The sequence below is a fragment of the Strigops habroptila genome, chromosome 4, assembly GCF_004027225.2.
Source record: "Strigops habroptila isolate Jane chromosome 4, bStrHab1.2.pri, whole genome shotgun sequence".
NCBI lineage: Eukaryota > Metazoa > Chordata > Aves > Psittaciformes > Psittacidae > Strigops > Strigops habroptila.
The window spans coordinates 32,791,571-32,819,383 of NC_046358.1; the positions used below are offsets into that span (position 1 = coordinate 32,791,571).

At 38.7% G+C, this 27,813-nt stretch overlaps 1 long non-coding RNA gene across 1 annotated transcript; it reads right to left on the reverse strand.

Moving 5' to 3' along the window:
• Positions 1 to 107: 107 nt before the first annotated feature.
• On the reverse strand, positions 108 to 26,313 carry LOC115606771. Its single transcript, XR_003990997.1, has 6 exons — positions 26,066 to 26,313; positions 24,477 to 24,620; positions 6,648 to 6,813; positions 6,166 to 6,336; positions 4,417 to 4,531; positions 108 to 2,434 (listed from the first exon to the last, which is right to left on the reverse strand). It is a non-coding gene; the product is annotated as an uncharacterized LOC115606771 (long non-coding RNA).
• Between the last annotated feature and the right edge of the window lie 1,500 nt (positions 26,314 to 27,813).

The window sequence follows — 27,813 nt, forward strand, 5'->3', positions numbered from 1 at the left end:
TATAGCAAAACACTTCTGTTCATGTAGGAAATACCAGAGTATGTCACAGGAGTATTAATGTATTTGTTTACAATATATATCTGAAAGATTAATTATGTATGCTTGTTTGTATGAAAAAGACTAACACAGATCTTTGTTTAAAACAAATGTTGTAGTTACAAAGTGCCATAGCAAATGTATTTACCAAAGTGCCTTTAAATATAAATGAATTAATGAGCATGCTTCAAAGATAAACTGAATTACAATAAAGATATATTTTGAGGATCTTCTCAGAAAGCATTGGGAAATGGAAGTTCCAGTTGTTACAGTTAGGGTGTTCCCACTGGATACATGAAAGACTAGATTCTTTGGTAGTAAAACCACAACTAAGACTTGATCATATAGAACACATACTGAAATTTGTGTTCTTCTCAGACATGTAAACAGGAAGAATGTTACTAAAAGTGTCACAATGTCAAGGTGAAGTCTTGTCTTCAGCATTTCAATTGACTTGTGGTGGAATAAGATTTCACCTCCCTGAGTGTCCTGTAGTCACAATGGTCAAAGACACCTCAATGAAGCTGAGTGAGACTGGAAGAGCTTTTTTTTGAAATTAAACAAGAAGAATATAATGAAGATTGTGTGGCAAATTACAACAGAAAACAAATGGCCATGTACTAGTACCAAATCAAATATGGCTCAGTCACATGCTAAAAAGCAAAGACCAAGAAGTCTAGTGTAGGACGTGTTTGTCTTAGCCTGGGAACATCCTTGACAAGAAGGAGGTAAGATGAGTGAGAAATGAGGTGGGTAAGAATGTACAATGAAAGGAAACAGATGGGATTTAGAGATAATGTCCTGAACGGAACAATGTCCCAGAGTAGAGTAATCCTCATCATCTCATTTTAGAACACATCTGTAGGAAACTGCTGTCATCAGTATATGGACTAGGCCATGCCAGCCTGGCCCCTTCCTCTCCAGAAGAGAATCAGATTAAATAGCGCTGATATCTACTTGTTCTACAGGTAGTACAATTGCAGACTTAACCCACCCTTGCAATTGCAGCAACTGGGGACCTACTGCTACCTTTGCATCTACTTGCAAGTACCATATTTATGGTGAAATCAGATTGATTTTCTCTGCCCTTTTAATTGTTTCATTTAGAGGGAAATAGCCTGAAATGGATGAAAATATGTCCTTTCTACCACCACAGAATTCCCCACAGCTAGTGCATCAGATGCTTGCCTTAAGGATAAGACAAGCTCAAGTCTATTCAGGCCAAAGTGGGACAAAAATAGATTTCCCCGTGATGGGCAAGTACTTTTGCCACAGAGCTGCTGTATGAACTTTCTCCTCAAATGTCATGTGCAGAGTCCAGTACCTGAGTTTAGATATGCTCCCAGCTAAGCAATCCAGTAAGACAGGAGAAGTACCCATAACCTGAAGAACCTCAGAGGGGGAACACGTATAAAGAATACTGTAAGTTCTTGTCATGGCTGAGATACTTCATGATATGAGGAGTTCTGTTAAAGAACAAATACTTTCAAGAAACCCGCAAAGAGTTAGATGCACTCAAGGTTAGGTAGAAGTTTGCTGATATTTCTGATACTTAAATTTTGTACTGTTAACTAACAGTGCTGGGCAACTCATTCCTGAACCAACTCCTCTGCAGACTAATCACGCACTGGAGATTATAGAGGACGAGTCCCACAGACTGAAATGGGATATGGGAGGCTAATGCTCATAAGCATTTTTGAAAATCAACCCACTGGTTTTGCAAACACTGGCCAGAGTTTTTTACTTACTGATGTTGGATCACAACAATTTCTTTATCCATCAAATCAAAAGCATATCAGCATCCACTCCATTTCTGCCTCCAGATAGCAAGACAAAAGCAGCAATCTTAATTAGTTAAATCAGAATAGCAAAACATATACGATCATCCCTTTTTAGACCTAACCAGCTCCTAAAATGACAACTGATGCAAAAATAATTAAAGCAAGACATATGTGGGGGGGGAAAAGGAGAAATAACGTATTTAAAATTTGAAGAGAAGTAATTAGTTTTGGCAGGTTATTTATTTATATAAATTGAAAAATTAGCTGTAGCGGGCACAGGCAGCAGATACAGTAGAGAGCCTGCTTTGCTCTCTACTGACATCAAAAGAAGAAAAAAGTTGTGGTGAAATAGCCCACTGGATTTCAAAGTATGTGTACTTCTTCAGAGAATACATAGGAGAGTATTTTCCATAATGAAACATCCCTGGCCAACCATAGACAGAAGACAGTATGCCCTAAAATAGTAATCTTAAGGTTTAGGGGATTTTTTGTTTGGCTTTTGGTTTTGTTTTGTTGGTTTTTTTTTTACCAGAGACACTTGCCTGAATTTCATTTATTGTAGCAGTTTTTCAGTTCTTGAATTTCCACTGCAGAACTCATAGTCTTCTCTAAATTTCCTACAGTTCAGAAAATAAATTGAAGTGTGGCTCAGTAATACAGTTCAGTGACTGGATTAGTACTGCTATCTGGAGAAAAATACATGGTTTTAAGGCACACTGTTTTAAGGTTTAATGATGCTATAGTCTTATTCTTATACCTCCCATCCCCTTTGATTAATGTGTCCTCTGGAGACACCACTGAAGCCAAAATGATAAAATTATTTAACTTCTTGGTGTCAGGTGCAACTCTGTGTTTAGAAAGGCACAGCATAATTTTACCTAACACTAATATGCAACACTGGAGAGGCTGTTGTTAAACCAACACACAATCATTCTGTGGACACCACCACTATCAGAAGGCATTGTGACCCTCTGTACAGAGGTTAAGGCACCATCTCCCATGATTAAGGCAAGATCAAATTCCAAGAATGATCCTGTCCCTTTTTCAACAGATGGTGCCTTTGTCTTCAGACTGTTTGACTAACCACTAAGCGTCAAATTTAGTTTTGAGTAGCAGTCTTCTAGTACCTTCAAATTTACAAGATTAAACCAGAACTGTTTGAACAGCACCTTCAGACAGATTTCAGTTCTGCTTTAAGCACCACATTCTGGTAGGGGATAGAGCCTGTCACCTCAGCACCTCCATTTCCTGATTTGCAGACTTACAAAATATGCATGCTGCAAGGCAAGCTTAACATCTGCTTTCCCCAGAGAGATCAGCAGCCCACAGGCAAAGCTCTAAGTACAAGGTAACAAAAAAGAATAGTTATTACTGTTATTCACATTCACTGCCTTTGACCCAGAAAGCCTTTCAACCTTTGAAGCACCCTTGAGTTGCACTTTAAGTCATTGCAGTCCACTCTTTCTGCTCACAAGCACAAAATAACAGGCAGCAGAAGGATTATAAATTGCTTTACGGATTCTATAAACACAAATAACCCTCACCCATAAAGTTGCATTGGCATTACAAAGACATAGTCATTTATTTAATGCATGACACTGCCAGTCTGCAGCACTTGGAGGAGACAGATGATCATGCTGTCACAGAGATTCCATCTTTAGCATGTGAAATGTCCCTCTGGCTCACATAACATGTGAGAGAAAAATATGCTGTGAATGTAGGTACCTCCGGTACACAATAGCCTTAGAAACACAATAGCCTTAGAATCATAAGAAGCAATAAAGAGTACTCCTACATGTCAGCACTGAACCAGGATAGCTGCATCATATGATTTGTAACCTATCCCAAATAACTTCTGAAGAGAAATAGAATCATGAAGAAAAAAATTGAATCATGAAGAAGAAAAATCCTGAAAGAATTTAGTAACTCTTCCAGAGGCTTCAGCTTTGCGAAGTACCAAAGATCTGACAGCCCCACTTCAGGAAGAAGCTGTGAAGCCTTCTACTTTTTCCTTCACCAGCCTTCATACCCATGTGTGTATTCATTCAAAAAAATAGAGATGGCTTTTAAACTAAATTGTACTGTTAAAATAATTCTATTTTGGTATAAATCTCTGCTTTGTTACTGCATAGTCAGATTAAGATAATCCAAGACTTCTTGGTGCAACACAGAATGAGATTCCTCTTCCATTTGGAGAAAAATGACATAGCAATTCTCAGATGAGATATATCCTGTATCTGCCTGACAGCAATAGAGAGTTATCATAAATCATACCTGTATGTCTATGTTTTGAGTGTGGAAAGCAGTAAAAAGATCTCTGACATTGGTTTATCTGTTAATCTGGATGCATATTCAGCTCCCAGTAGAATAGTCTCCATTCTCACCTTTCTAGTCCACATTCTTTCATGATTGCAACATATGCTTTACTTATTCTTCCAAATTAGCATAACCTCCACTCCTGCAAAAACATGTCTCCAGACATCAGGACTAGATTTAAAATGTTCGTGCGGAACTAATATGATGGCAAATGAATATTGTTTAAATGAACAACATACTTCCTGGTCTTCAAAAACCTAAGGTTACTACAGGTAGGAATTACCTTGTTTACTCTCAGTTCTCATTTTCCTTGACAAGCCAGATATTTCATCCTACTTGTCAATTCAGAGGAAGGTCTTTCACATCTCTCGCAACAGTAGCCTCTTTCTTCTGGGTAGCTAGGTAAAAGTCAATGTTTAAGAGTTAGTACTAGAAATTGCGTTACCTTAGGAGACTGAATAGTAAGAGCTGTCACAAGTGAATGCTAGCCTTTTTTTGGCTCAAGACTGACAGCTTGGGCAAAATGGGTGGTATAACATCATGGTTTTAGAAGGAGATTGCCAGCCAGCATATGTGACCCCCATATGTAATAACACGTCACTTATAGATGGTCACAGGGAAATCATTCTTTGAAGAAAAGACACTCTCCTTTGGTTTCCCCACTGTAAAAATTACTATAAGGCTTAATTATTTTGCAGTTGAAAGGAGTTTTAAAAAAAGGTCCAAACAAAGGAATTCTGGCTGGGATTAGGAATTAGACATTTAACTGCTATTTAGACGCTTAGGCACTTGCTGGATCTGACTCTCTACTGATGCCTCGCGTTTATACAGGATGAAATGCTTTTTAATGCTTCCAGTTAATATCAGCTAAAAAAGGGTTTGGTCCAAGATTAAGGGCTTTAAATCAGTACTTAACTGCCTTTGTGTTATCCACCATTTTGTCTGGATCTTCGCTATAGTCTACTTAGTGTGTAATCAGATAAAAGTCAGACAACAGTTGAAAAAAAGCAATTTGTAGAATTGAAATATCATGCTAATAACTTACATGATTCCTGTGGAAACTTAGTGAAGTCATCATTAAGGTTTTGGGACAAGTTGTAGCAATACTGTCACAAAGAGTTGCACATATACACACAGCAATTCTACTAGGACTCATCACTGGTATATTGCAATGTTTGCTAGAGTATATAATTTGTTTGATTTACTGATTAATTAAACAAACCTGAAAGACTTTGATAAGTGTTATGACAGAAATAAAAACATTTAAATGGACGTGTTTGTCCTGTAACATTATCTTCACAGTCCTAGTGCTGCACATAGCTAGTGATATGCCTGATTAGGCCAACAGTTGCTAAGACATCACAAGGAATATATACACAGAGCTGCTGCTTTGCCTTCAAACTTCCCTGAGGAGAGCCAAATCAATCTACAAGCAACAGCACAAGAGTGGATGGAGAGCAGTAGCTTTTGGAATGCTGCTGGCTCTAGCTGAGCTTCCCGAGTTGGCCTAGGCCCACTGCATCCTGTGAGAACTCAGCATCTTCACTGCTTGCTTTTATGAACAATCAAGTCCATCAGAGGTGGAGTCTTGAAAAGAGAAAATAATATTCCCATTGAAACTCTATCAGTCCTGAGCCTGTGAACTCAGCAACTTTCTTTAGGGGATTTTGTCTATTTTTTAAATTGTTTTAAGTTATCTTTAGCCTCCAGGGAACCTAAATTAGGCAAGAATTAAATACAACCTGACTCTAAAAAGAGTCCTTTTAAAATCACTAAAAGTAAGCAATGGGAGAACTGCCCAAAACAATTCAGAGTGATTCATTTAACTGGGTTCTCAAAATGAAGAACTGCCTAATTAACCACCTATTCCCACTTGTGAATGAAAAAACAACTTCAGCATTTAAAGAGGCAGCATAAGGAATATAGACTGAGAGAGAAAATGTTCCCTATATTCCTGTGGTTAAGGTAGTCCTGTGGCTGATGAAGTTACTAACTAAAAGATGAGCACGGACAGTGTCATCCAGGTATCTACCTCATTTCATGGCTCTTGCCTCTGGTATGCTACAGTGTTCATTTGGTATTTAGTGCTTATTCAATATTCAGTCATGAATATTCTCCTAGTAGAGTTTCCTTAGTCCTTTCTTGAAACCTGTCATTCAACCACTCTTCTGTGAAATTACGGAGAGTCTTCAATCAAGGCATTCTGAAAGCAAAATAAACCCATTTTTTCATTAATCAGGTGAAAGTAATTTGCTTTGCATCACCTAGAAAGACAGGAACACTTCCACAGATAGAACTCAATCACCATAACCAAGAAATTATGCTTTCTTTTATTGCTGTCTCCTCTCTCATTTGCCCATGACCTCCCAGTATCTTCAAGGTTTTACAATATTGTGTTCTGAAAGAGACAGAAACCTTACTACCAAAAAAGTGTTTAGGATCATGCCTCTGATACTGAAATGCATCTAACCAGAGGGAATTAATTGCATGGACAACTTTAATTGCCTTACTCACCAGTTCTTTATTGACTGCCAGCCTTCAAGTTGACAGCCTCTTCAACCTAGAGCAGACACTGGTTGCAGCATTTCAAAGTTACAATCATAGATGAGGTTCTGATCATCTCTCACAGGGGTACTCTCACTGTGGATACAGAATTCAGCTGCAAATTTCTAGGCAGAATCTGTAGAAGATATGTAAACATATTTCCAAAGACTTTCTCAGGAAGTCAAACGTTAACTTCTTCCTCCAAAGCAGGATAGCATTTAAAACAACTAAACAAAAAACTTTTTCCCTATTTTCATTGCCAAAAACACCCTTTTAGGACAGCATATTCAAAAAAGAGTATCTATCTGCCTCAAGCTGACATTCAGCATGGGTATTGTTCGGGCCATGTCATCAAGTCTCGCAACTGAAAAAACGGACCTTTTAAAGGAATTGACCTTTAAAAATGTATGGTTCTCAACCTTAACTGTTGTGGAGCTGCTAGAATTGGCAGTCTAAGCAGGTCCACCCACAGTAGCTGGAGTGTTAACATTTAATATAAAGTGGTGACAATTAGCTCTCTCCCTTGCTTTCTATGTCAATATGATTTAGACAATTATCACTCGAACAGAGCACTGGATATTAAAAAATAAGCAAACTTGAATATTAAATATTAGTAAGAAAGTGAGACATGAATAAGCCAGTCATAATGAAGCCCGTATGTCCCCTGTAAGCTACTGCAAAAGGTCAATTTGTCTCTAGGCTACCTCTACCAGTCTTTATATAAGAAGACTGATGATTTGATGAGCAGTAACATGCTGCTGACTACAAATTATTGCTGCTCCAAAGGGTGATGCCATACTTTTTATCCCATTTTTTAACAATTACACAGAGGGAGAGAGCTTTCATGGAGTGGTTACCCTACATTTGGATAATTTCTGAGGTTTGAGGCAATTTTTAAAATGCTATCTGGTGATTTCTCTCCATCTCTAGGGAGCATTACCTTAATGTGTCTTCCTAAGAGATCATTTGAATAAAGTAAATAATAGAGACAGCAAGTTGGTTAGAAAAGGTTTTTAAAGGGGTTGGAAATTCAAGCCAGGACTTATACCCAGGCCCTGTCAGGATCCAGATTTACTGAGTGTTGTTCAGTCAAACATGCATACAGCAGTTATTGTCATGAAAGGCCAGATCACCTGCTAAGGTAGGAACACAGGTACTGAGACACAAAATATGGTTGTAAGGGATGATGAAAGAGGAAGAGTTGTTCAGAAGGATGTACTGCTTTCTATGGCATGGGGTTTACCGAGCCTTTAGCAAGCTAAACTCTAGTCACAAGCTGAGAATCTCAGCTCTGATGGTTTTAATCTGTAAAAAGGTGTAAAGGGATCCTAGTAACTGTAGTTCCAGACAGAGAAAAATGTCTGTAGTACAGCTGCCTGATGTCCTATTAGAACACTGTAGCAGATCATGTTAGGTTTAGGCTTGGAAAAAAGCTTGTTTCCTAGGCAGAAACTCCATGCTTACAAAGCAGTGCTAGAAAGCTTGCAGAGGAGTAAGCTGTTCTCCAGGAAGTATTTTTTATCTTCTCAAAACCAAGAAGATAAAAACAGGGGAACGGGAGTTTAAAGTAAGCATGAATAACCCCACAGTGTTGACACATCAGCATGTGTGCTGGCTTTATTAGCAGAAGTCACTGCACTGCATGATGCACATGCAGCTGCCTTTCTCCAGAGCAGCCATGGCTGCAATGCCAGGCTTTGCTGCAAGTCAGGACGGAACTGGACATTCCCCCACCTGAAACACCAGGTCGAGAATTTGATGCCTGAACCCAGGCCTGCTGGAAGAGCAGCACAACACATCTCAGTCTCACAGGCGCTAATCATCTTCCTCCACACCTCTAGCCCAGGGAGAACGCCTTCCCCTTAATATCTCTCTAGCATAACAATTTATAAAACACCACTGAGAGATGAAGCTCCAAACACCAAAAAGCTGTTATAGGGGAATTGTAATGCATTAAATGTAACTCAGGACTGCAAAGCTCTTAAACGATAGTAGCATTTGTTTTGGGACATTTGCCTGGAAATGTTAGGAGAACTTTTAATAAATGTGCTAAATAAGATGCATAACTTAGCTGCTTCTCAGCAGAACACTGGCCAGCTGCCAGATCCAGTCTCAGGCTTGACTCAGTGTCAGGGCTACCTGCTGGCCCAGTACAAATAGACTCATTAAAAAATGCTTGCTGCTGTGTGTTCAGACTCTGTTTCTACCTCCAATAGCTCAGTTTATGTCTCTCCTTCTTGAACAAATAGATGAGCAGCCTTCAGAGAGGACAATATTCTCCTGTACACACCTTCCACACATATGAATGCAGGCAACCTGCTGGGACATGAAGGAAAGCAGAAGAGAAATGGCTGCCCCCATGCAGGAAAGGGAAGACACTCAAGCCAGTTGTATCACATAGTACGGATGCTGAGTGATTGTGACACTTACTTACTAATTGTGCTAGAAAATTGTGCTATTCATTGTGCTAGACATACTCAGATCCATAGGCAGAGCCCAACATCGGAGCAAGCAGCCCAGACAAAACTGGGAGAAGAAAAAGTTGCTGAAGGAGGCACCTACCCAAGGACAACACTCACATGCCTCTATTTTCAAGTCCCATTAAGCCTTGTTTCTTCACTGGATTCAAGTGGGTTTGTCACTATTGCTGCTTCTCAGTAGTAAATTGTTTTCAGATTTGGTCTACAAAATTTCCTTTCAGATTTGCTTTCTGGTTGTTAGTAAAAACAGTGGCATAGGTAAAACAGGCTGTTTGACTCATTTGTATTAGAAGAGCAAGAACATCCCACTTCATATTCTACCTGGAGCTCTGGCAATGTCTAATAACACTATTGTGTTTCTTTGACTTAAAGCTTTTGTTTTGTTTCAAGGACTGACAAAAGGCTGATCTTTGCACAACATCAGAGGACATTAGCAACATATATTATCAGCGGTGGCATATAACACAAAGTAGTTTAAAAATGGGTGTAAATGGAAAGGCTTAAAAGTCTCAAAACACCTCTGTCTCCTCATCAAAACTAAAGACGCATAACAGCCCAGAATGATGTTTCTGTTAACAATATGGGCATTGATAATTCCTGAAATGGCCTTAAAACAATGAATTTAAAACTTGGGCTAAGAGAAATTAAAAGTCTCCCAACTTAAACACTGTCAAGACTGAAGTGCTACTATCAGTCACTATTTATTTTTTTGTGGGACTCATGTGCAGGTACCAGATAAATGAAGGCACTGCACATCCACATAGCAAAATAATGTTCCCACATTTAACTCAGTGGCTGTATTTCACAAGTTGAGATCAGGTCTCTAACTGTGAAGCTAGAAAACATCACCATCACCATCCCACCCACCTCTGGCCCACCAAACCATGTCTTCTCTCCTCCACAATGTCTTCACAGTCAGCAGCACCTGCTGTGCCTTCCCACATTTCTATGTCCTGGAGTAGCCCATATCTCCACACTTCCTCCACTAGACTAGTTCAAAGAAAAGGCAGGCACACGAAATAAAAACTGTTGTATTTTTGAGCAGTATAGCAGGCACTTCTCTCAGGTAAGAATTCTGAAGCAGAAACTCAGATAACCAGCCCTCACCTTTTGGGCACACCCTTATATTTAGTGCTTTCTACTTATTCACTCTGGACTATGCTCTGAGGTGCCTGTCTTTGAGACTCTGCAAAGAATCCAGACACCCGAACCAGGCATCTGTCAGAACCCACAATACCTGTAGGTTCTCAGTGTTATTTATACAGCAACACCTAGAATCAGCAGCAGAACAAACATACTCCTTCATGCTTAAGCTCTCTTGCTCTGCTCAAACCCGCGATGATACTCCACAGCACGCCGAATTTCAGAGCTGTAGTCTTTTAATCTATCTTACAAAATTTGCACATAACTTTGAAAAGCACTAGAGTTTAAGTCTAGTATACATGAATCAGCACCCTATTAACTCTGCCCTGAGAGCATTACAACCCTGCTGAGATAAGTTAACACCAGGCTGAAAGAGCCTGTAGATTTTTAGGTTATTTCTTCTGCAATTATACACCTCCCAAGCATACACTGTTTATTTACAATCAAACTTGAGGTCTCTTGGTAGCCTATTAGCAATTGTTTTTCATTCCTTTTCCCAGGGCTCCATTTCCTCACTCACAGAGCTTAACCTTTGCTGAAAACATACTCCTTAATACTGCTTCTGTATTTTCTTACCATAAAAAGGCCCTACTTTAGCTTTCAAAAGAAGCTGAACTTACACACCTGCTAACCATTAGTATCTTTCAATTACACCTGACCTTCTCCTTTTAAAGGACCTCCTCTTGGCCCCATCTAGCCTATTAAAAAAAAAAACCAACCACAAACAAAATAAACACCACATGTTATTGGGGTAGTTATAGGCAATGGTTATGCAGAGGTCATTAAGACAGTTATGTAGTTTTTCTAGGTGTTTTTGATTTAAAACATGTAATGGTAAAAAGTACAGTCGTGAAGACTTACAAATGTCTTGTTTATGTACTTTGAGCAACTTGGTCTAGTGGAAGGTGTCCCTGCCTGTGCCAGGGGGATTGGAACTAGGTGATCTGTAAGGTCCCTTCCAACTCTAACCATTCTGTGATTCTATGATTTTATGATAAACATATATGGGGTGACAGAGAGGTGGATATGTAGCAGGGAATAAATGTTCTGCAACTTGTTCACCGTATATTGGAACAGCTTTGTCAGTTCTACGCAGCTAAACAAGAAAAACTTGAAAAATAGAAAACTTTTGAGCTGCAGTACTGATTTATTAGAACCAGTTGGCTATCTCAGTGAATCTAAGACACCTAGATGAAGTATAGCTTAAGGATGCTGTCTCTCAAAATACACTGTTATGAACTCTTCAGATAGTCTATTTCAGTCCTATAGAACAGGCCTGCTTGGATCCCAGTCTTTGTGTAATTGTCTAAACTAATTTAACCTTCTCTACATATGCCAAAATGTTCAAAACTTTTATCAATTCTGTATTTGTTTCCTGTATAGCTCAAGTAAGACTAAATTCTGTGCTGACTGGAGTTCTGCCATCACAAATGTTTGCCTGTGTACTGCCAGGTACCAGTTCTTCATTTTAAGAATATATAGTACGTTGTTTCCCAGTTAGATGCCATACCAAAATCAATGGAGTCCTCCTTTGCAGCAAGATAGCAAAGCAGAGTTCCAAAGCCTTATTGATTTTAAGAGGGCTTTGCTAGGACAGAAAGACCTATTTATGTGAAATATTTTGCTGGAATGGAGGCTGGAGTTTTGAAAAAGCCTAAAAGGAAACGGCTTTCCTGAAAGGGTTATATGCATTTGTGAGGACTACGAAGGCTGCTTGGTAGTTCGAGTATTACTGTTGCAGCTATCTTATCCCATTTGTCACTGAGAATTACAAGCCTTATTGACACAAATATACAGTCTTTCATAACTGTGATTTCAAGGCTGAGCATACAAAGGAAAGTCAAGCTTATCTGATATGTGTCCAAATGTTCCCAACTCCCAACATTCTAAACTTGTTTCCTTCACTCCTTCCTCCAAGGGATGTAATTTTTGAGCCATGTTGTAGAAAATTCCCTCTATTCCAAGTTGCATCAAATTATCCACAGTGATTCTGAAGGGAAAAAATTATACTTCTGCTGTGCCAGCATCTGGAAAGCAGCCTGGCTGGCAAGACTAAAGAGCAGTCTTTCTAATTGCATGTTCAAACATTTCAACTCTGCCCTTCCATATGGAGTAATCATTCGATTAAGAACAGCAAAAATTCCCCATGACAGAGGTGTTTGTTAGAAAGATCACCCGACACCAATGTTAGGATGTCCAGGGTAAAAACTGTATAGATTTGAAAGCCTGTAACGTTACAAAGCTTTCAGATTCGAAGAGGTCGAGTTTGAACAAGAAGAGACAGACACATTGCAAAGCTGAGCAAATTATTTAATAAGCTATATGTGCTTGCACTGATTAGCTGAATAGACCAAGCAGTTACAATGAACATAATGTTATGTACTCCAATATTCACAGAAATAATTCATATCCGCAAAACCTATTAAGTCTTTTTCATTACAAGGGCATCCTGGGACGAGTCCAAAGAGGAGTGAGCAACAGCAAGGCACTTTATTTTGCCAAATACTATAGCATAGTCATAGGAAATACAGAGTTGTATAACATAAACATCCCTCAAGCGTACCCTGGTCTCTGATTAGTAGGAAATGAATGACAGCAGTGGAGCTACTCAGTCTAATTATCAGTTTTGCTGCATTTCTAATAAGCTCTTAAAATCTAATTTTGGAAGCAGGAGTTTTGTCTCCTGCAGGGAATGGTTGATAGAAATGAGCAAGATTTCAGTTTGCCAAGCTTGGTCATTTCTCTGGCAGTTAAATTCTCAGTGAATAGATAGGTGAGGGGCAGAGCAGGATATGTGTAAATTCTAATCCACTTTACCGCTATTATTACATACTTTTCTACGGATGCTAACCGTTTCCACATTCAGACATGGTCCTACCAATTCCAAGCTCCCCTGCTAAGGTCAGGGTATTAATGAGAATGACTCCATGATTTCATACATGCCTGTCTGTTAGGAGATAGACTGGCCATCAATTAATTTCAGACAGCCACTGTGCGGTAATGGTTTTCAGTCAATGACTGTGTTGTGAGGATCAGAGCTTGCGACTTAGATACCAATCAATGTTTCATTAAGCTACAGGAACCATTCAGTCACTATTTTAAGTACACATTCATAATTACACTTGCTGTAGCAACAGGAATTAGACTTTTGGCTGCTCTCAGCTCTAACTCCCCTACCCTCGGGGTCTACTTACTTTATCACTATGCTAGCAAGAAAAAGCATCAAGCCCTCTCCTCTGGCCAGCTAGGGGTCTTGGGAAGACATGTGTGAGGATACAGACCAGTTAATGACTCCTGATATGGCCTAATTTCTGAAGGGTATTTGCAAAAGTCATTCACTATTAAAAGTCAGAGTTTATAACAAGGAAAGCTGAGATTCTATGACCAAAGGTGAGATCAGGTGACTGGCTCTTTCCAGTGCATATATATCTTCTTTGTCTTATTAGATCACAGGAGATCAGTGAAATAGCTGTTGGATTAAAGCTCTGTGACTGTTATTCAAATCCAAACTAAAGAAAGGCATGGGAAGGAAGGAAAGGGAGTAAGGAACTCCTCAAAATCTCCCCTTTCTTTTTCCATGTTTTGTAAAGCTGTCTAGCCTACAAGGCAGGGTTCTGAGATGGCAGTCCTGAGGTTAAGGAGAACGGTAGAAGAGGATGAAGAACCTACACGTCAGTGAAGGCCGTTTATCAATCTAAATTGGCAACTTATGGGAAGCCTGAACTGTTAAGTATTAATGGAGAAAGAATAATTAAAAAAACCTGTATGCAATAGGTCGTGTTTACATTGTTGAAGGCCCTTCTGAAAAGGAATGACATTAGACTAATAAGAAAATAAACCTGACAAGAAGAGGTATGACCAGTGCATCAGATCCACTGAGGAACATTTTCATTGGCAACTGCTAATGTTGCCTCGTTTCAGGGAATAACCTTACTCATGGGTTCACTGTGTGCAGAAGACAAGCCACGCCAGGCTGTCCTTGATGTCCTACTGTAAGTTTTGGATGAAGGACATTGCCAGGCTGCAGAACCTTGATGAAAAATGAACTGATGTTTAAGTTTGACTAAATACATTTTCCCTGTTGATGAGAGTAATTACCTTTTATATATAAGTAGGAGTGAGTAGGCAGAGGGATTGCAACCCAGAAAAAAAATGTTTTCTCTTCCAAAAAAAAGCTATTTTCTCTTCCAAAATATTTCAGTTTGGTAATTGCAAATTATCGGGTTTTGATACTTTACTATAATTATAATTGAAATTTACAAGTGGAATAAGCATTTAAAAAGTAAAACAGAAACCTTTTCATCTGAAAATACTGAATGAGGTATTTAAAGTTTTTTAGAAATAAAGGAACCAGAGCAGACAATTTCCTTCTTTTCAGTCTCAAAAAATTCCTGTTTTAAGAATGTCTCCATTCTTACAGGTACAGGGCAAAAGCATGGATAGAGAGCAGAAGACTTCAAACCACCTCAAGAAAACATTTTCAAAACCAATCTTGATGATATGTGTCTTCCCACACAGGAGGCAGAGAGCATATATAGGAGTCTCTTCCTTCAGCACATGGCCATTTTGAGGTCAGTGTCAGATAGTGGGTGTTGCTTTGGGGTCAGTCTGTACCTTTCGAGGCTCAAGAGCTAAGTACCTTTTATTACTCTCTTGCTATACTTTTGTAGCCATGAGAAGCTGTGTGATTACATCCTCTTTGTTCCTCAGGGATGTATCTGATTCTCTCCTGGTGGGATTAGTCTGATATATCCAGTCCACAGACAGTAGCTAAAGCAAAGCTGTAGTAAAGACTCTTGGTGAGGAGGACCTGTTAGACTACTGAAAATTAGGTTTTCATTTCATATGTTTGTTTGTTTGTTTTTCCCCCGGCTACTGCATCTAGAAGCAGAGGTGTGTCAGTTCCTAGGCCATGTTGCACTGGTAACTTCTAAAACAGCCTTGTCTAATTATACTGCCTCTAAAGAAGTTCAGACTTTTAGGTGCTTCCTTGAACCAAAGTTCCATACCATTCAGGCTTCACCTTTGGCTAATTTCATTCTTTCAAAGCAGTGAAAGCACTTTGGTATTATTTTATTTAGTCTTCTAAAGTTGTAGAAGCTAAAGCACTGTGATGCTTTGATGATACTAAAAGCTTTGAAGTTGTTTCCCATTACTGCTGTCTTCCCTTCGCTCCAGTCTCACAGCCCAGCTAGTTGTTGTTCATTTCACTTTGAAATATGGCAGTCACTGAAGAGCACAAGCACCAGCTGATGACTTCTCTTAACAGAAATGAAAGAAATATGGAATCAGGGCAGAATAAAAAGTGATAATTTCCCATTTTTTAGACTGTTCTAGACTTGCAGCATATTTAAAAATAAAGTTGTGTGGCTACACAGGAAAACTTCCTGCCTCTCTTCTCCTCTTTTTTAATCATACATATTTTCACAGAATTTGGAAGTATTATTGATGAAATATTTAAAACTCTAAACTAAACTGGGAAATAACAGTTGTTAGCAGCGCTAGAAATAAACAAAGTGGCTGAATAACTTGGGAAAAAAAAAATTAAAGGGAAGTGTGATGAATTATGAGGCTGAAACTCCTATATTTACTCTGTACCTTTTTTTTCTATAAGATACAGGTTAGTAGTTCAGGTATTTATCTTTGCTTTTCTCAATACCTGTATTTGATCATTCTTCTGGCAGATCCAAAAAGGGACAGTGGTGTTAAAGTCCTACCAGTTATTTCTTTCTTAGAAGTCTGGCTCCCACTGGGAATCCAGAACTTCATTTTTAGTACCTGCCACTCTCTAAACATTTCATGTGGAACCCTGGGCACTTGGTGTGGTCAAACACATGCCAAACAGGACAGCCATTCAAAAATCAGCTTTTCTCCCATTTGACATGAAAGCATGACTCCTGTTCTGTTTACGTTAAGCATGCCTGAGAATGCCCATCAAAGCCAAACACTAAAGTGGTGCCTCCCTCCTGAAGCTTGACTAGACTTAGTTTCAATTTGTTCATTTCACTCATGACCAGTGCATTTTAAGAGGAATATCAGATGCCTCAGCAATTGAGAAGCAGAATACTTTGGGAGTTCAGAGACTTCTGAGATTAAATGGCAGTTGAATGGGATTTTCAGGATAGCAAGCCTGAGCTTCAGTGTAGGATCTTGTATTTCATTTTGATTCCTAAATCCTATTCTGGATATTGATACCTGAAAATATAAATTTCTATTTACAAAATAGTGGATGGCAAACAGATGCTATAAGGATGACAGCACTAAATTTAGTAAACGGAGGAAGGGATGGAAGCAGCCACGATATCTTTGTTTAAAACTACTTCTGCCTGTACAGCCAAATTGATTAATGTACTTCTCAGGTGAGCTGGAAGCAATGCATATATCTAAAATACAAATTAATCAGCACAGCGCCACAGTTCTCTATGCCATATTGATTAATTATACTACATAACTAATGCAGGTTTAATCACTCTATCTGATGGATTTTGGTAAGCATGGCAGTACTGACAAGCCATGTTTTAGAAAATTTATAAATGTTCTACAATCATTTAAACTGTTAAAAGATTCCAAAGGATACTTTTTCTGACAGATATTAGGAAAAGTCTTCACCAATAATTAGCAAGTTTGTGTGTGTCCTCACTGATTTGTTTCAATGCCGTATTTTCAGTAGGTTTAGTTAGTTGTTAGTATTATAACTGATACGTTAAAATACACTGTGAGATGTCTCCTAAGAGAAAAAGAGATCTTTGCCTAGATCTGTCAAATTGTTGACCCTGATTCATTATAAAATTGATTTTATTCCAGACTGTTCAGGGAAAATAGAAAGATTTCAACAAAAGCCACTTGAAAAGCCTAAGGTTTTCTTGTCCCTTATATGAGTACCCAGGCTTCTTAACAGGATCTTACCTTTGGAACCCCATACATTGGTCCACAAAATGAACTGTCACTTAAAAGTGAATTTGAGTTTCACTTGCGAGGCAATTAGTGGTTTTTCAGACAATAGATCAAAATTAATGTTTTTCTATTTTACTAGAACTCCCATTTTACTAGAACTCTATTTTAGGAACTCCCAACCTGGCCAGACAGCAGTCTATAGGCTGTTCTTTAGGGAATTAAATAAAGGGATATGATGAAAAGGAGGTAATGTAAGTATCAAGATCTTTGTTTAATTAAGATTTGTAACAATCATTTTCTGACTGATGTAAGAAACAAAAAATATCATGGACAGTTCAGTAAGTAAAATAATGGGAGGAATCAGAATTCCAAGTACCATTCCAAGTATCTCCACCTATGAAAAGTGCTACACATTGAAAGGAGTACAGCAAAATCCTTTTCTAGACCTGCATGGTAGCTCTCAGTTCTTTTACCTTGTTCTCATTCCAGTCTTATTCCCTACTCCATACTGATTTCTTTGATAGAGGAGTAGGAGTACTAGGTTAACAGTCAATAATTTGTAATTTTTACATATTGCTCCATTTTTTCTCTTATATGCAACAACTCCATGACTAGCTAGTTGGTACCAAGTAGCACAGTAGTCATTTCTTGCTTCACAATGACATGTTTAGTTCAGTTCCTCCTGTTTCAGCAAATCAATTTCATATCCCTTGGACTCAAATTCTGCTTCCTAACAGAAGTTTTGGAAACACACAGCTTTTTTGATCAAATAAAAGCATCAGTGGTGATAGACTTGCATTTAAATGTACACATTCTCTCCAGTTAGGCCTTTAGAAAATATCCTTTAGAAAACAAAGGGAGTTTAGAATATCAGATACATTCAAGAGCGATGGATTTTTGTTCAAATCTTTTTTCTGGTCTCTGTGTGGCTGAGAAAGCTTCTCATTATACTATTGAGTAATGAGAGAGTCTTCGAAACAGTTCCTAAACTACATTCTGAAGGTGGCAAGCTGCAATGAATTTCACTGAATAGCTGAAAATGAGCCCCTAATGATTTGGAAATACATTTTCCCATAGAAGGTTCTGTCTTCATTTGCTGCCACTGAATACAGTCTGCAGTTGTAGCAGCTGAAATGAAAAACAAGAATGTAGGAAAGGAAAGGATACATATGCAGAAGTTTTGTATTATAGAGCAAGAGTTAATAGCTTCTTTCTCTGCTGTTTCAGTGGAATTACTTTGAGGATACAGCACTTAGTCCCAGACTGCTTACTAATATGAAATAACTGAAAGAACAAAGAGAACCCAGGAAAAGATGAAAACTAAACATATGGAGAGACTGATTTAAATACAATGATATGATGAATGGACCAGTATCGGTGTTAGAATTCTTAGAACTACTTAATTATGTACCAGTCACAGGCAAAAATGCTCCAAAGAATATGCTGACAAGTCCTCCTTTTTTCCCCATTTCTGACTTGACAAGCAGATCATGATTTTGTTGAATTAATTTGCTATTCAAACTTATTTCCCAGATAAATTTAGTGGCTCATCCATGAGTATTTAGCTGTAAGGATTTGCTTTTTGAAATTCCAGCTGTGCTGTTCTGATTTGGTAGGCTACAGCAAACACATGGCATGTGTTTGTTCCCAGGAGGATGCCTGTAACATCTTTGCTGGCAAGCTTGCCTATCAGAATATTTTTGAAAGGCAGGCACAAAAGGGGCAATAACAGTGCCAGAACATTGTGTTCAGACATGCAGGGCATATTTTCAGTGGATGGTTCTGTGTCAGGACCCCATCTTCAAGAAAACATCTTTTAGGTCAGGAGAATGCCAACCAGCCAGCACACTAAGAACAGAAGAATCTGAATGCGAGCCTGCTAGCAATAGAAAAGCCCATATGGCCATGATGTCAAGTGTGACAGGTACTGATCATAGAGTTGTCAGCCATGTAGCAACTGAAGCTGATGAGAGACACTAAATGAAAATCAATAATAAACACTAAATGTATCAAGGTAAGGACTCATTTGCAGGATAGAAATAAAAAGTAAATTTAAGCAAAGGAAAACTAAACGAGATAGCAGGAAGAGTGTACCAACCTGCTATGTACTGGTTGACGGAATTAGTATTTTGAGGAAAAAAGATGTAAGTGGCATCACTTCAGAAATTAAGAGCAAACATACATACTGCAAGGAAATACGTCTATTTTCATCATTGTGAGAGAGATGGGCAAAAGATAATGAAATATCTTTGTACCAGAGAGGCATTCAAGTATACAGAGGAATCAATATTTACAGGTTTCGTTTTCAGACTCCTGCACCCTCTTTACAGAGAGAGTGGAATTTGCATGCAGCGAACGCATCTGAATGACTTGCAGCTCATTTGCATTTAGAATGTCTGTTTAAATACTGATTTGACCTCTGGCTGTCTTTGGTGGTGGTAATACATGTAAAATGGTCACCAAGATCGTGTATGAAGCACAAGTTGAAAGGAACACACCGTATGTTCTTAGCTTTTTTTGCCTGCTTGTTGTATTTTCTCCTTCAGGATGTCAAAGGAAGGGAGGACATAGGCAACATATCAATAAGGCAAAGAAGAATCAGGATATTTGCATCAGGGAAAGGAAAGCTGGGTGCCTCTCATTTCATCATGTAAAAAATGTGCTTTATGATCACCCTCTTAGAACCTAAAGCGCAATACTCTAGTTGGTGCTCAGATACAGTGCTAATGAGTTTCAAATACTTGGCTTGATAAAGCACATAGATTCTTAAGTAGCTCAGCATTAAATTAAGTTATGTTGAAAAATTGAAGATTTACTATGAGCAAATATGATGTACTGTTTCTTTTATCATTTTTTATAATTGAGCTTTGGAAAAGTTCTTCTGTTTTCTTTGATGTTGACTTCCTATGTAATACTGGAAAGCAGAATATCACAGGAGGGAATGAGAAGTGATTATGCCCATATATAAAAAGTGAAATTCTGTGAGCCATGTACCTTATGCAAAGTAAAGAGTATTTTCTCCTTTTTTTATTTTCTTCCAATTTTTAAAATTCTCCTTACTTTAAATTGCTCACTTTTTTATATGAGCCATAGAGGATGTGCATATAAGCTGTATTCATAATTATCTTGCAGTATCATGGTAAATATGTAACACCGTCTCTGTGCTGCCCAGTGTTAAATACAGCATTGTATAACACAGAAAAAGGAGATTCTCACTTGAGTTTACATTCTAAATATTCCAATGCTGTGCACATCTCTGAGTCTTTACAATTTAAAATTTAGTTGAGCCATAAAGGTTTTTTTGCCCACAGGAATCAACACCTTCATTTAAAATTAGAACTAAATTACAAATTTTCCTATTTGAGGCAAGTCATTAACCTTTGCCAAATCATTACCTTCAGAGATAATTAACAGTGATCTTGCAGAAAACCTAACTAATAAAGTAAGCTCTTGAAAAATGGTATGAAGAACAAATGTGCTCTGCCTCCCAGCCGAGGGACTCACATCTCTGGAGAAAGCAAGTTTATATGGACTTAAAAGAAGGGCAGGTGAAGAAAAAGATGACTATTTTAATCCAATAAACCCCCAAGCACTGCTGATCTTAAAATCAGCAGTGATGTTAGAGTAGACAATATATCTTGATATCAAATAAACTCCAGGTTACATTAATTAGACCATAATTCAATTAAACAATAATAAAACTTTTCGCCAATTACTAAGTAACTAACCTGTCCTGAACCTGATGAAATATGAATTTGCCTAGTTACATAAGAAAGTTAAAGGCTTAACATGGGAAGCCAAGGACTCTGTCTTGTCTATTGAATTCAGTGCTCACTTCATCTGATTTTCTCTCTTATCAATCTCTACAACATCTACAAAAATATTGAATTAGTTTAATTGTGAAGATAGAATTGTGGGAGAATTGTGACGATAAATACATAGAGTATAGCCCACCAGGTATAGCACACATTAAGTTCTTTCACCTCCTGTCAGTTGCATGATCTTTATGAAGTTGTAGGAAAAATCACTGTCATGTTATCATTCTGTGTAATTCTTCTATAAATTATTTATAAGAATCTAGTAATATGTCACATTGATTCATGTTATAACCCTATAAATAATTAAAAAAAAATATATGTGCATCAGAATCAAGCAAATTAAAATTAATAAGCTACTGTCACAAAGGCTTAAGCAACTAATTTTTTACAATAGATTAGGAGACCTGGCTTCAGAACAGGGTCATAAGAGCCTTTACCTCCTAATGAATTAACTCAAAGAATAGGGACTATGGCATCAGGAAAGACCAACAGCCTATCTTTTTATTACGGGATGTTGTGTTACTGCATCTGTCAGTTCCTGAGAGGAAAAATAAGGGGAAATTAGGCCATTCATACAAGATAGGTCAATACTTCCCATTAATTCCTCATTCTGTTATTGGATCCTTTGGGGAGCAGTATGAAACTTCTCACACGGTCTATCTACTTGATGAATCTGTCCTTCCTGTATTTGGAGCCAGTCACATTTTGAGTACACAGCTGACTGCAGCAAAGGGATTAGCTGGGCATCTATAGCATCTCTTCTCAATACAGAGTGTGTACTGCAATGCTCAGCGCAATATTAATGAGGCTAGGGAAGAAAGAGCCATCTTCCACATGGGCTCATACTTCAGTGAAGCCATGCCAATAGAGAACAGCAACAGCCAGTAATACGCTGTGCATTTATAGGAAACCAGGATTGTATTTTAACATAAAGATAAGTACTTAGGCCTCTGCCATTTCTGTTTTAAGCAGATCGTCTTCAGTAGGTATTAGCAAGTCCATCTCTTCCACAATCAGAAATAGCAAACCTCACTTATAAAACATGCATGATACAAAATAATGCTCTGCTAATGACCCAAGCCTAAGAAATGTGTTCTCCAGCTTTTCTGCCACTGATTCTTCTGTCTTGACTAAGACCCTGGCATACTGGTTTTTCTCCATTTTGTGCACGGCTGCCTCAGTGAGACCTTTTATAGATTTAGGCTTCTTTCCTCCATTTATTACAATAGGGAAATATTTCCTTATGCTGCCTTTTTGTATTGTTGGGCAGTTGGGCCTCTCCACAGATAAGTCAAAAAAACCCCACGGAAATGAGTGCTTTACTACTGTAACCTCTCTTGCTAACAGAAAGCAGCGACCATGAAGTCACAGCTCTATTGATTCTGTTAAAAAAACATCTGTGTAATCAATAACTGTAGAACTTTGAAGCTCCTTAAACTGGGCTGAGTAGTTTTCTGTATTTTGGTATTTTCTATAATTGCAAATCAGAAAAGTACCAAAGCAATTTAATAGATTTTTGTATTTGGCATTATTCACATGTACAAAGGGTTAAGCTGGGGCTTACTGAACTGCTGACTAGCTAATTTTTCTGATAAATTACATGAGATCTTTATTCCCAGACTGAATAAATGCTTACATACTGCTGGGTCAAAAGATTTGCATTAACAAATTTAGTATTAATTTTTTTCTAAAGCTTGTACATGTAATACAACAGCACTTTCATGCCAGTCAGCTGAATCTTTAGGATATTCCCAGAAAGCTATGCAAGAGGTATGTAAGCCTGTGAAAAGGTAGTGCACTGCTCTTAAGCATATGGTAGAAAACGATGTACTTGGGAGAACAGTAGGGGGAGAGCACAAGGAGAAATCAAATATCAAATGCTGGAAAGTCACATTAATATGTGACTTAATAAATGCCCTGACCTTAACAAATAAGCCTAACAGTCAGATGGGGATGCACACTTTTACAGAACTCTTAAAGTTAGAGCAGAACAACTAAAGCAAATTTAAAAATCCAGGAAACTCTTTCCGAAAAATTTTAGCTGATGGTAACCTGTGGAGGTGGCCTTAAAATTTGCAACACTAAATTTGCAACTGTTCTAAATAATGTTGCATGTGTAGTCCCTTCCATGTAAGTGTCCCTCCCCTTTACCTACAAAATTATTTTATTTTACTCTCAGAATTTGATTCAATGCTACATCAACAGGTAATACATAATTAAGAGTGCAATCAATGTCAATATTGAAATATATAAACTCATTAATGATAAAGAGCAGCTAATGGTATGAATATGAGATTAGGAAGGAAATTAATACATTCAATAGGATTTAAGAGATGGTTATAGAAAAACAGGGCTGGAAGGAAGCTCCAGGGGCCAGCTATTCTGTCCATGGTAACATGAAGAATCCTGTCATGGTCACTGTTTGGCCTCCACAGAAAAGAAACTTTTTTCCACTCAAAATTTTGTAAGAATTTTTGAAGTTAACTTTTAATTCTATATAGTGATATCATAAGGATCTTCAAAATTCTCTCCAGCAAGAAAAACTAAGATTTGCTGAGCTGAGAAAGATATAATTTCAGCCATTTGTTCACATTCTGATTAATGATTCATTTGGAACAGATCTTCATCAAGTTGTCCTGTTTAGCTCTGGTTAATTCCCTCATTACTGAGCCATAATATTGAAGATGTTCACCTCTCCTTTTTATATTTTTTTTACACACTGTAGAACAGCTCCAACACAATAATGTGACTCAGTCCTGGCACAAAATAAACTGATGTTTTAGGAAGTCACTGAGTATTGGAATGTATAGAATTATTGGTCTGAAACAAGTAGAGACAAGGCTCAAACATGATTTCCTTCTTTCTGTTTCCCACAGAAATTCACTCTGTACTCAGGAACACTTTTCCTAATCTAACTTTCATCTGGCCATCTATGTTTCAAAGTGAAAATGCATGTATTTACCAAAGAACATTTCTCTGATTATGAAGTTTCACCAAAAGCATCTTGAACTCCATTGCATCTATGTGTTACAAGCAGTTATCAAACCTGAAATATGTCTTCCCCAAGTCATTAGAACTACCATCATCCCAGAGAAAGAACCTCCCGGCATTTTTTAAATTCAGCATCTTTTAGTGGTTCTTTTCATGTCATCTGCATAGGTATATATTTTACTGTCGTACTGCATTTTTCTCTTTCTAAAAAATGATAGCTATTAAAGTTTTAAGGTACACAGAACTGTCTATCTGTTCTAACGAAACAGACCAGCTCTGCATTGATGTTTTCAGGAATGAACAGTCAAACCAAGGTGAAATTTATTTTCTCTAGATGGAAAAAGATACAAAACAACTATGAAATTACCAGAAAAGATGTTTTAAGAATAATAATAATTAAAAAAAAAAAAAATAACACCACAGACTATGTTGCAAGGAAATCAGTTTAGTAGAAATATCTGTAAAAATCCTACCTATTTGCCTTCCAAAGCAGCCTCTAAAAAAATCCTCCAACAGGATCAGCATCTCTGCTCCATGGTTCTTGCTCAACGCTCATACTAGGGACAAGGCAGACTTGGTTTGCAGTCATGTTCTCCTTTCTGTTCCTGGCTCCAATGCTGGGTGTAGCAATAGAAACAGAGACCTAAGGCTTACTTCTTAGGTTACAGAAGGAGCTTATTAGATGACAACTTTCCTGTAGAGATTAATTCAGACCACACACTCATATGGAATACAGTAGCTCCTGAGTCTTCCAGGAGCCATGACTGCAATGAGTACAGGGTAGCTGAACTACCAGATAGAGTCACTACATCACCAATAGAAAATCCCGTTGACTTCAGATACTATCAGGGATATAGAGATATATAGCAGCTTTCAAGAGCTATTGCATTCTGTCATGGGGTTTCAAGTAGTTTGGTTTCAAGTAGGAAACTAAGTAAGCCTTGGGGAGTGTTTTTTCACTTCCAAGACATCTCACAATTTTGGATATCATTGGGATTTCATTGAAGCTCCTGTATTTGTAAGTATAGAAGGTGAAGACCAGCGAAATAATAATAGAAATGAAACAAACAAAACAAAAGGAAAGAAACATGATCCTCTGTCCTACATGCCAAATTGTAGGACACGGGGGCTTTTTTTATTTTTAGAGTTAAAATGCACTGGGACATTTGGTAATAAGGAAAAAGAATGACACAAGACAAGCACTGTAAAGTGGAAATTAGTAGTTGGACTGCAGAAATGGTTCACATCCACCAACACCCCAACTTTGCATATGTTTAATTCAGTTCTCAAATTTTTGTAGTTTGGGCCCAGATACTTAAATTCTGGTACAGATCCTGAGAAAATTTAATTAGATATTGAATCTGACTTGATGAAATGAAATAAGTCAAGTTTTTCTAGTCCCTGAAGATTCAAGAGGAAAAGCTTGAGAGACTTATAAGGGATTTTATACTTCATGTTTGCTAAATACCAGCATGTTAAATATTAGTTAACCACTGGATAGAACCATCCTCCCAGCTGCTGCTGGAATGAGAAAAGGTAAAATACACATATTAATTCACCAACATCAGTGTTCCAGAATTAATGGTCAACATAAAAACAATGTTGTACAAAATAGACAAACCATCCTAAACATTGCAGACAGGAGTGCACTTGTCTGGAGAAGTGCACTCCTATCTGCAACAGGTTAGGCTGGTCATACACTTGACCAACCTAAAGGTAACCTCTACCCATCAAAACCGTGCCTCTATCAAACAAATTACTTCTTTGAAGAAACTTGTTAGGCACATATAATTGTATTATAAACCACATAAACGTTTTCTACCCTGGGAGGTATATATGGAAAGTCAATTTTCAAACTATAAACTATTCTGGAAGGAAGTCATAACTTGAATTCCTCTTTCAAATTCCCTTTTCTCCTCTTCAAATAAAGCTTCAAATAAAGCTTCCTTTCCAAAATTCTCAGACACAAATTTCTGTACACCCACACACCCCAGATAGAGTCAGACTGTGTCTAAGCAACAAATGCATTTCTCACACCCACAACCAAGCATGTTCAACTCACCCTGTCGTGGTTTGAACCCAGCCGGTAACACAGTCCAGTAAACCCGATTATCCCTCTCCTCCACCTGGCTGGAGGCAGGGCCCCTCTAACAGTGATCACAAAATTCTCCACTTCTGTCTTGTAGAAAGGGATTAGTATTCCTTATCACAGGAGCTGGAGTAAAATCAGCTCTTCCACTCCATCTGGGAAACTGCTCACCAGAGACTGGAGCAGCAGCTTTCATGGGACGATCATCCTTGACCATTGTTCTTCTCCTCAGTTCACGCACCCGTTGCTCCAGAGCTGAAGTAGGTTTTCCATCCCACTTTCTCATGTCTTCTCTGTGATCCCGCAGGTAAAACCATAGGGTGGTCCATGGCGTGTACCTCCTATATTTTCTCTCTCAAGCAGTAGGGCATCTTCTGTTAATAGTTGAGACATGGGTTGGTACACGTGGGGATCTGGATAGATTGGATAAATCGTCTCTCAATTGTTTGAACTCCTGGGACGGTTTTTCCACAGCTGAAAGGATGGAAGGAGTGAGATTGTTTTCAAACTCTCGGAGCTGACGAATCAGTTCATCCACTGTTGGTGGTGTTACATCATTCCAGGTTATTGATGCCAATGAGTGGGCACATGACGATGGCCCACTCCGTGTAAATTTCCGCCGTACATTCGACTTCATCTGGATCTACAGATGTGTTCCTGGCATCCGGCCTACGATAGATCATCTCTAGAATGGCTGATTCCCTCAGGGACTGGATGCCTTTCTCTATCCTGGTCCACTTGGCTGAGTGACTCATAATATCGTCCTTGTAGGGAAACCTTTCCTTCACAGCTGCCAGGAGCCGCCTCCAAAGGCTGAGGGCTCGCTTCTCTCTGGCAATCGCTTTGTCAATTCCTCCTTCCCTAGCAAGTGATCCCAGCTGCTTGGCTTCCCTACCTTCTAGTTCGTGACCATCGGCCCCATTGTCCCAGCATCAGAGCAACCAGGTGACAATGTGCTCCCCCGGAAGACGGCTGAAATCTTTCCGCATATTCCGTAGCTCGGTTGAGGTCCGGGGTCAAGAAGTCATCTCTTCTTCTTCTTCCTCTTCCTCTGTTCCATGTAGTAGCAACTCTAGTTCAGATCCTGTTCCCTGTAGTAATTGCATTGGGACTTCATCTTTCTTCACTGCAGGGGTTGCTCTGTGTGCCTCTCGTTTGCTTTTGCTTACAGGGGCAACAGATATTGCCACAAATTGGCCATTTGGTTTAGCTGCAGTGTTTATCACTGTGGTCGGAGTGGCTGCAGTGTCTGCCACTAGGGTTGGAGTGGCTGCAGTGTCTGTTGCCGGGGTTGGTGCAGCTGTTGTGCCTGCGGTTGAGTAACATCAACAGCTGCATTGTCTGTTGCTGTCGGGGTTTGAGTAGCTGCTGCGTTTGTCACTGGAGTTGGTGTAGCTGTTGTATTTGGAGTTGGAGTAGTTGCGTTGTCTGTTGTGGTCAGGGTTTGAGTAGCTGTGTGCTTGCCACTGGGGTTGGCGTAGCTGCTGTACTTGGAGTAGCTGAGTTGTCTGTTGTGGTCAGGGTTTGAGTAGCCGCTGTGCTTGTCACTGGGGTTGGTGTAGCTGCTGTGCTTGGAGTTGGAGTAGCTGCGTTGTTTGTTGCTTTGCCACCAGATCCAGAGACATTTTTTTCCCTTTGAAGGTGCTGGATAGTGTTGACCAGGGCTTTGTAGGCGTAGGCCAAGCCCCTGCATGTTGCAGCGAGTTGTTCCTCTCTGGTAT